The sequence below is a fragment of the Crocodylus siamensis genome, chromosome 6, assembly GCF_052110815.1.
Source record: "Crocodylus siamensis isolate JL-2025a chromosome 6, ASM5211081v1, whole genome shotgun sequence".
Taxonomy (NCBI): Eukaryota; Metazoa; Chordata; order Crocodylia; family Crocodylidae; genus Crocodylus; species Crocodylus siamensis.
Window position 1 is genome coordinate 32,500,990 of NC_143400.1, and position 11,149 is coordinate 32,512,138.

Consider the following 11,149-nt stretch of genomic DNA (forward strand, 5'->3'; position numbering starts at 1 on the left):
TGCTATTCAACATCTTCATTAGTGACCTGGACGAGGGTATGGAGAGCACCTGTTCAAGTTTCCTGATGACACCAAGCTGTGGGGTAAAGTGAATACACCGGCAGGCAGGGACCGCATCCAGGCAGACCTAGATAGGTTGGAGAAGTGGGCGGACCTGAACGGGATGCGGTTCAACAAGGACAAATGCAGGGTGCTGCACCTGGGGAGAGGGAACCAGCATTGTGGTTATAGGTTAGGGGCTGCCCCTCTCGGCAGCACAGAGGCAGAGAGGGATCTTGGAGTCATGATTGACTCCAGGATGAATATGAGTCACCAATGTGATGAAGCAATAGGCAGAGCCAACTGCACCCTGTTCTGCATCAACAGGGGCATCACTCACAGGTCCAGAGAGGTCTTGCTCCCCCTCTATGCGGTGCTGGTCAGGCCGCAGCTGGAGTAATGTGTCCAGTTCTGGGCTCTGCCCTTCAAGAGGGACGTGGAGAACCTGGAGAGGGTCCAGAGGAGGCCACTTGCATGGTTGGGGGCCTCTGTGGCCAGCTGTATGAGAAGAGGCTTAGGGACTTGAATCTCTTCAGTCTCCACAAAAGAAGACTGAGGGGGCATCTTGTGGCTGCCCACAACATTATCAGGGGCCACCAGCAGGGACTCGGGGAAAGTCTGTTCACCAGGGCCCCCCTTGGGGTCACCAGAACAATGGCTACAAGCTGAGGGAGGAGAGGTTTAGGTTAGATATTAGGAAGAAATACTTCATTGTAAGGGTGGTCAGAGCCTGGAATAGGCTTCCCAGAGAGGTGATGCTCTCACCTTCCCTGGAAATCTTCAAGACGAGACTGGATAGGGACCTGGCTGGGGTCTTATGACCCCTCCCGCCCCCAGTGTTCCTTCCTGCCCATGGCAGGGTGTCAGACTAGTTGATCTAAGTCCCTTCCGACTCATTGATTCTATGATTCTTATTGAACAAGAAAGCATGAGGCTTCCAGTAGTAGAAGCAGCCAGGAGAGGAGAGCAGTGCCAGTGCCTGTGCCTGAGTGTGTCATGATGGTACTGGTGCTGCTGCTTGTTGTCAAGGTGCTGGTGGGAGGGTTATGGCTGGTGTTTTTGGAAGGGATGCAGTCTCCTCCAACCCCATGTTACTTCCTATGCTGAGCCTTCCACTGCTAGAGGAAAAGCTGGATCTGGATCTGAGTGCCCTAGCAAGGGAAATTCTGGGAAAATTCTTCTTAGTGGAATTTGTGCTCCACACCCCTGAAGTTTCCCTTAGAATCAGGTCTCCTTCCCCAGAAAGCACTTAAGAGGAGGCTGAGGTTGTGGGGGCAAGCGGCTCAGCTGAGTCTGCTCCTCCTCTTGCTTTGCCTGTGCCTGCTGAGGAGGGGAAAAGTGCAGGACCATCCACACATGTACCCGCACCCCAGATATGAGTGGGTAGCACAGTCTGGGATCATTTTGAGCTGGCAGATAATCCCACATATGCTATCTGCCTGCACTGATAGGCCAAAATCAGCTGGGGCAAGGGAACAAAACACGAGCACCATGATGATGCTGATACATCTCTGCAGGCACTAGCCCTTTGCCCTTGCTTCTTCTCAGCCTGGCACCAGTGGGATCATGCTGAAAGGGAAGTCTCCCTCTTGCTCCAAAACCCCTATTCCCCCAAAACAAAGGCAGGCCACCCTGGGAGAAAGGCAGACAGAAAGCATGGTGTGTTGCAAGGGCAAGCAAGATCATCTGGAGCACTGGGGACATGCTTGCTGTGGATGGCCAGCCCTTCTCCTTCTCTGAGTGGCCAGGGTTCAGACAGCTCATGGTGCTCATGGCCCCATCATCCCAAGTGCCTGCATGCACCACCTTCAGCAGGACAGTGGTGCCCTCCTTGTATGAGGCATGCAGGAGTAGTTGAGGGAGAAGCTGTGCAAAGCAAGCCAGCAAGTGGCCTTACACTTCACCTTGGATATCTGGAGCAGCTAGGCTGGAGATCACACCTACCTCTCCGTCACAGGGCACTGGTGTGACAAGTCAGGCCATTGGTGGGCTCTCCTTGAAGCCAAGATGATGGGTGAGTCCCACACGGCAACCAAGATCATGGGTCCTATGAACCACTTTGTGCAGGGGTGGCTTGTTGGGCAGGGCTCGTTGGGCATGGGTTCATGATCACTGAGAATGGGGCCAATATGGTCCAGGCAGTCCGTAATGCCAACTTTGTTGGCATCTGCTATGTGACACATTCCACCTCATAGTCAGAGACAACTCAGAGGGGGAGAGGGCTGCTTGTGATGGTGCCAGCAACACCAGCAAGCTCATTTCCAAATGTAAGAAGGTGGTAAGCTACTTCCACTGGAGCATCAAGCAGGGCACGATGCTGCAGGACAAATAAGCTGAACATCACACAACACAAAATCCTGCAGGATGTGAAGACTCAGTGGAACTCCACATACCTGATGCTCGAGAGGCTGGTGGAGCAACAGAAGGCCATCCAGGGGATGGCCTTGGTCAGGGAGATTGGGATCAGCCTTAAGGGGGATGTAGTAGCATAGGTAAAAATGGAGAGGTACCTGGGGAGTCAGATGTCTGGTAGGTTGTAGTGTGTCAGAATTCCAATTCCTCCTGTTTTTATCCAAATCTGCCAAAAAAACAACAAAGTTAAAGGCAATTTTGTGCTGCCCCATTACAGCTTATGGGCAAAATGTCAAAAGAGCATTGAAACAGCAAAACAGCTTTGACAAAACAAAACAGCACAGTGCTTCAAAATGAAAGGAAACTCAAAATGAAATACTGTCCTGTTGAAATGGTGAAATGGAAGTTGAAACAAAATTACACTGCTGCATACTGCCCTATTGGCCAGTGGCTCTACAGTCACACAGAGGGATTAGTGGGACTCATCCAGCCCTCTGACTACTACCTTATGCTGCTTATCCATGTGGACACTAATGATACTGCCAGGGGTGACCCTGAGCAGATCTAAAGGGACTACAGGTCTCTGGGTGCAATGGTAAAGGGTTACGGGTCTTAAGTGGTGTTCTCCTTCATCTTCCCAGCCAAGGGAAAGGGCCCAGGCAAGAGCAGATGCATTGTGCAGATCAATGCAAGGCAATGCAGATAGTGTCTCCAGGAGGGCTTTGGCTTCTTTGACCATGGGATGTTGCTCCAAGAAAAAGGTAGCAAGGAAGAGATGGTATCTACCTGACAAAAAGAGCATCATTGCAGGCAGGGTTCCTAACCTAATGTGGAGTGGTTTAAACTAGGTATGCCATGGGATGGGAGCCAAAGCTGTGATGTAAATGAGGAAGTGGGTAAACTGGAGGAAGCACAAGCAGGAGGGGACAAGTGGGGAGGCCTTCTTACTTTTCTTGAGAAAGTAGGATAACTGGTGTCTCTACATGAATGCACGGAGGCTGGGAAACAAGCAGGAAGAACTGGAAGTCTCTGCACAGTCATGTCACTGTGACATGATTGGAATAACAGAGACTGGTGGGAGATGACATGACTGAATTACTGTCAAGGATGGGTACAAACTTCAGGAAGAAGAGGCAGGGGAGAAAAGGAGTAGCAGTTGTGCTATATGTTAAAAAGATGTATGATTGCTCACAGCTCCAGTAGGAAACTGGAGACCAGGCCTGTTGAAAGTCTCTGGGTTAGGGTCAGGGGGGATCAACAGGGGTGATGTAGGCCACCAGACCATAAGGAGGAGGTGCATGAGGCTTTCTTCAAACACCTAGGAAAAATTTCCTGAATACAAGCCCTGGTTCTCATGGGGAACTTCTATCACCCTGACATCCGCTTGGAGGGCAGTACAGCAGTACACAGGCAATTCAGGAAATTTTGGGGGAGTGCTGCTGATAACTTCCTGGTGAAAGTATTGGAGAGACCAACTAGGGGATGTACTCTTCTTGATATGACACTCAGAATCAGGAAAGAACTAGTGGGGAATTTAGTAGTGGATGGTATGTCACAAAGATCAGAGCAGTGATTCTCCACCAGATTGCCATGCGATCCTTTTAAGGGAGTCATGGAATATTGTGCAAACACCTACATATAATTCACCAAATAAATCTAGAGAGATTTCAAATAGGAAACCAGAGTGTCAAGAACACAGTAACCACTTTTGACCTTCCTGGCTCTTTGCTGTACTGTTTTTCTACAGTGAAAAAAGTGTTAAAACTAAGAGCTGACATTTTCTGGGGATGCCTCATCACTGAAAGAGTTGGAGACCACTGCATTAGAGGCAATGGTTGGAGATCAGAATTTAAAAGTGGTCCATGTTAATACTTCGATCATTATCTCCAATTCACATTTCAATTCTGCTTTTTCATTGGATTGTTATTTTAATTTCTATTAGCATTGTGGTTATTATTACAACTATGACTACCAACACCCCGGGGGAAAAAAACATGAATATTTTCTGGAATGTGTACATTGTGCCTTACTAATTCTCTTTATGGGAAAGGACTGAGAAAAAAAGGGTGTCTGGGTAACATACATATCATGGCTTCCTTTACAAAGAGTAGCTATGAATTTTTACACCAGATGAGGAACTAACCTCTTGCATCATCAGAGAACCTAATGTTTCAAGACAAGTTGGAAGTAGCTTTAGTGATTGACGTTCCAGTATACTTAGAAAAGGACAACACACATGAAATCCTATGTGATATAAAAATATTGACTTATTTGTATTTAAATTCAACCACCTTTCAGTTTTTAAAGATCAGTTTGACCCTTAGTGATTGTAATCATTCACTCAGTTTAAAATGCATAACACAACGTATCAGGAGCAGGTTTTCTGACTGGTTTAGTGGGGGATTTGCATGACTATACATAATTATGGCTCAAATATAAAAATGGTAATTTAAAAAATGTCTTCCTTTATGAAGGTAAAGGTTGTAGCCATGTTGGTCTAAGGACAATGATCTTTGGGTAAATCTGATATCTATTATTAGGCCAACTCAAATAGTTTGAAAAAATCTTCTTTGCTAGCTTTCAGGCATAAATACCCTTCACAAGGGTGAGGAAGCATCTGCAGCTGATGTCTGCTCTTCCTGGATGTAATGAATAGTATAGAAAGCAGAGGCTGGTCTGCATGAAAGAAAGCCAGTCAGTGAAGATGTAAATTGAGCAGTTGGTGAGAGAGATGGCTTCTTTTATGAAGCCATTTAAGTTTTCACAGGAAGGAAACTATATTCCTAATATAATGCAGATGTGGAAAAAAATAAAATACTTCTAAAGAGATCAAATGAAATCCTCAGATGGTATAAATCAGTGCATCTCCACCGAACAGTACCCTCTATAAACAGACCTTTATGAGAAGAAGTGCCTCATCATTGCTCTTTTGGATTCTCAGGATAAATCTCCACTGTGTCACATTGGGATGTAAGTGGCTGGGTCTGGGGCCATTTGTGGAACAGAGGTACTGACTAGGTTCAGGATGGTTGAGCAGAGTTCAGGGAGAGACCACTTCAGAGAGCTGAGAGATCAATTAGAGAGCAGAGTGTAGAATCAAGCCAGAAGGCTCAGAAAAGCAGCCAAGAATCAGGTAAAACCCTGGGACATCTTTACACATTCTCCTGGGGTGTGACTCTAATTAAAGCACCAGCAAGGTCTGCCTCTGCTATGGGGAAGAAGGTGGGGGTGTGCAGCTTGCTAGCAAGTAAGCTGCAAGGTGAAAGCTGCCTATAATTTGGCAGATGAGCAACAGCAGCAGTGTAAGGGAGAGCCAGGAGAGCCAGGGCAGCTCACAGGAGGAAGTCTAGCTATAATGATTAGCAAGGGCATACAGATCAAGAAAAAGCATCATTTGGCTCAGCCTAAATGCAAGGGAATGGAAAGCTGCTGATGAACAGAAGTAGCAGCACCTGGCCCCTGTTAACCTCTGGCCAGGTCAAGTGACCAGAAGAGGGAGGAGAAAAGGTCATATAAGCCTGGGTCTGGAGCTGCTAGCTTAAACTGGGTGCTGTTGAATGTTCTGGAGAAAAAGTTGTTTTGTTTTGTTTTGTTTTGTTTTGTAGACTCATGTTTGTGCTAGAGGCTCGGGTTTTGGCTGTAGCTGTAGATGGGGACCATGGGTAAAGCATTTGGGGAGATATTCTATGCAAGGGGTCTGTAGCCCTCCCTGATCTCTGTAAGGGTCTGGGACCCTGTGGGCTGCAGGGACTAAAGCTTTGTAGAGGGTTTGAAGCCTGAGTGGGGTCAAAGCTGAGATGGGGGCCAGAGTCCCTGTGTGAGTTAAGTCCTTTAAGGGATAGGATGCCCTAAGGCTGGTTTGTTGGGGATAGGTGAGAGCCTAGGCCTGGGAGGGGGTGGGGTGCTATGTAGGTATGTGTTAGGCTGGGGCACTGGTAACCAGCTTGATGGGATCCTCTGCTATGGCCAAGCTTCAGTACAGAAAAATATTAGAGCAATTCTTCTGTTGCAAAGACTTTGGAAGGACTGCAGTAGGCCAGCATGGTTTTAAACAGTTTGGATTTGTCCTGGAAGTCTCTGGGTTTATCTTGTGAATCATGTTTGCACTCCAACTAGTGCTAACATTGTGTGGCACCCCTAAAAGTATCTCAAGACACCCCACAGTGTTGTGGTACCCAGTCTAAGAATTCTTATCCCAGTGGATTCTGGATGTAGAGGAGGTGTAGCTGAGAGACATGCCCTTGCTCTAATGCCCCTCTACTGAACATGTATTCCAATCAGCTGTGGTTGTATAGCTTGATCTGGGGTTGGGAAGGAAGCATACATCATGGTGGCAGAGTAAATTAGCCTTGTATAGAAGCTCACAGTCACTGACACAGTCTGTTCCCTACTGTGTTGCAACAGCAAAAAGGTCTAGTTACAAGTAAGCAAAGAGTTGGACAGAGCCCTATGCACCTTCATACTGAACCTAGTCTAAGTAGGGACAGCTCTGTCCGGAGACCCAAGATGATCCCACTCCACCACAGCTCCCACTCTTCCTGTTCTAAGTTACCTAAATTGTTCAGTGTCCATGGATGAAGCCAATGGGCTCCCCAAATACAGATGATTCGGTTTGAATGTTCTCCTCCATCTGCTGCAGCTCCTTTTCTTCCTCCGACTGTTTCTGTGCTTCAAGCTTCTCCTCCACCTGCTCCTCTCCCTCCTCCTCCTCTGTGTAGTGAGCTGCCAGTTGTGCAAGGAGGTCCATCTGGAGTTGAGGAGCTTTCAGAGTGTTTAACGCAGGCTTCAGCACCTTCCCAAAGGAGGTCCTGCTGAAGGCCTGAAACCAAAGAGAAAGTTTTGAAGAGGACACCTCCTCAGAATGCTTTTTAAATCAGCTTTTCCTATCAGTCGCTAATGAGAGTAAATTAAACCAAACCCCTTTTAGACTTGCATTTGGATCCATCCTATGAACTTTTGCTGCACACCCATAAAAATCAGGACTGTACAATGATGACTTTTGTTTAAGTAATACTGCTTCATCCATCAGTTGCACTGCATGTTTTTGTTTGAAAGCAGATCAGAAAAACACTAAGGAACCACTGTGCATGGCAACTATTTAGACCAAATACTTCTAGGCCTCAATTGGGGAAGACAAGGTCCTTACCACGGTTCAGAAAGGTATTTAAATGCACTTTTCTAAGCAGGTGCCATTCATTCCAATTGATCTAGCCTAGCTTAGGCTTCAAGTTATGCAAATATTGAGATTCTTTGTCCTATGCCCAAACATTTCAAATAATTGAAGCCTGATAGCACTTCTATTGACTCCAGTTGGATTTCTGTACTTCAGCCTTTTCCTGGATCTTCAAGCCTCTAGCAAGGTCACAACTGAATTAATTGTTTGTTTTTAACCAATCCACACATGAACATATCTCTGTTACAAACTGGTCAGTTCCTGTTCTCTAAATAGAAACAATGGTGTTGTGATGAGACCCAACTACTCAATCTCACAGTTAGGGAAATAAACTGGGGCTGGGTGACCTGTCACTGTTTTTTCACATCTAGGTTATCTCCACTCATCGCCTGGTTTACACTTCATGTCTGATATACTTATTTTGGGCAGTGGGACTCAGCAGTAGGATTTTGGAACCACTGTCTGACCCATCCAAAGCTCAGAAATTGGGCTTAGCAAAATAATTTCTTATACACCTTCTGTGCTTTACTTTGAACGAGGATAAGAGTTGTAGCTTTCTGGAGAACAAGCTCCTGGAACCATCCTCATCACTCTGGACACCCACACCATAGCCCCCATATTTGTCAGTCTCTGTGTTTGACCCAGGCCTTTAGGGGAGGCAAAGTAACCCTCATACTGCCACATGTGGTCTTCTCTTTCTAGTGATCAAATGTCCCTGTTGGCTTGAAGCTGTAGCTGTCTTGTCCATATGCTTAACCCAAAGGATTCCAGCTCTCTTCTTATCCCCAGACAGATTTCTTGGAAATAGAGTACATTCAAAATTAGTGAATTTACTGACTTCTAGCCCAGAATCCCAACTAGCGAGGAGTCCTGCACACTGATGGCCCACTGCAGGCTTTTTAGGAGATGGCCCACCACCTTTATAAGAGCATTCAGCATTCATAGTACATGGGCTTTCAATGCCACATGAATATCGTAACAAAATATCCATTTGGAAGCAAAATGGCATTCACAAAACAGGATTGCCCCTGCCTTATTCTTTCCACTTACCTCCCTTTGTCTTACAACTAGTTGTCCTGTGCTACCCTGAGCAATGGGTACGCATTTGATTCTAACATGAGGGATTATTTGCACAGGCAGCTCCTCTGTCTCTGTTGGGGTGTCGTTTGCAGTTGAACCTGGGATTGGCTCTTCAGAGCTCCATGTCTTAGGTTCTGCACTAAGACACTTGGGAACGAATGTTGTCAGCAATTCTGTTTGGGTTCATTGAACTTCGGCTCAGTTGTTCACTAACAGCCTGTATAAGGGGGAATTGGAGAGTTCCTCAATTATTACAGTAACCACGTCTTGAGGAAAAAGCACATTGAAACCTGTTGTATCATCATAAAGGTCTTGCTCAGATTCAGATTTTTGTAAAATATTCCTGGAAATAGAAATAACAGCTCAATTAACTGCTTCTTTGTGTGCTGGAGGTAGAAGTTGTTCTTTATCTGTAGCTGCCACGTGGCTGATTTTACATCTGGGCAGGCCTTTGTTCCATGGACTGTGTAAGGTTCTCTGCAATTTCATTCATTTCGGTTCTTGATAAACGTTTTCTGTACTTTGGGCTTCTGCCATCAGTTGAACTTAAGACCTTTGACAGGACTCTGCTTAATATTTCTTCCACAAATGTCATGGGTACCACAGGAATACATGGGTTGAAAGCTGGTTTTGAAATTTCTTTTATCATGCCAAAATCACTAAGACGTTTTTCAATAATCTCAATTCAACCTTCTGTTGTTGCAGATGAAGTAGGCAATGTCTCCTCCTGTGAACTGGCTTGAAATTCAAGTTTGGCAACTTCTTTTGCTATTGAAGCTGCTATCCTATGACCTGGAATATCTTGCCAATTTGTTAGGTCTCTGCAAACACAAATGCCAGAATCGGAATGCTCTGCAGTGTTTGTGCAAGCTGAATTGAACAGGTCTCCCATAGCGTGCCTGTCTTCAGTGTGTACAATGGCTACAATCTGCACGGAGGGCAGAACTAAGCCCTTGTCTGGCTAGACCCCTTGCTCTGGCTGGGCAGCAGAGGACAGGGCCAGCCCTGCTGGGCTGGAGCAGAGAGCCCAACCCAGAGAGCGTGCCAGCATGCTGAAGGAGTCTGGTTTAATTTAAATGAGGAAGGAGTCTGGAATAAACACGGCATCAGCTGGTTTGAGCCAAATCAGTTAAGTCTGATACTACATTCAACTAGATTTATCTCAAACTGGTGTTGCCCATTTTGAAATTGGTTTATGTGCACTGAATTCTTTTCTGTTATAGGTTTAATTCAGTTTCTGATCACTTAAACTGGTATATGTATAATATCTGTCCCTAGCCTAAATGCTGGAGGCTGTAAGGAAGAAAGGAACAGTGGAAAAAACCCTGGTCATACCCTGTTCACTCTTCTTTTCAGCAGCTACTCCTTGGGTACATGTATGTGAGATGCTATATTGCTGTAGGAGTGAGCTATGGCAACATGGCTTCTCGCTATGGCAACATAACGTGGGCAGGCACTAAGTGAAATGCTACTGCACAGTGACTTGTTGCTATTGTGCAGTAGGGTCAGAAATTTCTTGTGCACTGCCAGGACTGTGCAATATCAACTGTGCAATGTTGTTCACTTACAGATGTGCCCCCTGTCACTGTGTGACACTGGTATAATCTTCATGTTTTAGTACTAAAGTACATTTATTTTTTACAGAAGAAATTGAGATGATATTAAAGAAAATGACTTTTTCTGTCCTGTGGCATCAGTTATAATATTGGACATTTTTCTTTGGGGTAAAAAAAGAAAGGAAAAAGAAGTTGAACTGTTTTACCCTGAACAGTTGGATGTTTTGGAGCTGATTAGTAGTTAAATACCATTTTCTACTCATCTTGTGCACATCTCAAAGTGAATTCACTGCTATTTGAGGGAGTCTCAGGTGTCCACAATAGAACAAATTAGGGTTGGACCACATGTCTAAAATGCATTTCTCTGTAGGTCTTTGAAAGTGCTCAATGACTGTAGATTTCAGTGTGGGCTAAGGTTTTTGGCAGTCATACCACAGATTAAGCCTGTGTCCTCCCCAAATGCTGGTCCAATTTTGTTCTTTTGTTTCTGCTCCCTGCCCTGTACTCCCTGATTGATCCACCACGTGCCATACACAGAGGTTGGTCACCCCTGGTATGTATGAATTATCAACTCCCTGGTGGCCCACTTCCTGGTCAGGAGCAGCAGGGCGACTGGTGTATGTGGGGGGGATGGTGTGGCAGAATCTCTCCCTAATCAGAGCATCCTGCCCATGCCGCTCCCCAGATCAGCACTATGGAAGGGAAGGGAGGGCTGCTGTAGGGCTCCCCAGCATCTAACCTGAGCCACTGCAGGCATGTGCCTGAATTTCCCAGTCCAGAGGGAATGTCTGTGCATATGCTAACCTGTTCAGCCTCCTGTTTCCTCTTCATTCCATAAAAAATAAATATGGATCCTTTTCTGCTGAGGGCTACCACCACAACGCTGCTACATGGTGTGCCTGGTGCAAACAAGTGATAAATGACTGAATGACTATATGAACAGCATGTA

At 45.9% G+C, this 11,149-nt stretch overlaps 1 pseudogene; it reads right to left on the minus strand.

Moving 5' to 3' along the window:
* Positions 1 to 6,952: 6,952 nt before the first annotated feature.
* LOC149862226 (fibrous sheath-interacting protein 2-like) lies at positions 6,953 to 9,536 on the minus strand (annotated as a pseudogene).
* Positions 9,537 to 11,149: the final 1,613 nt, after the last annotated feature.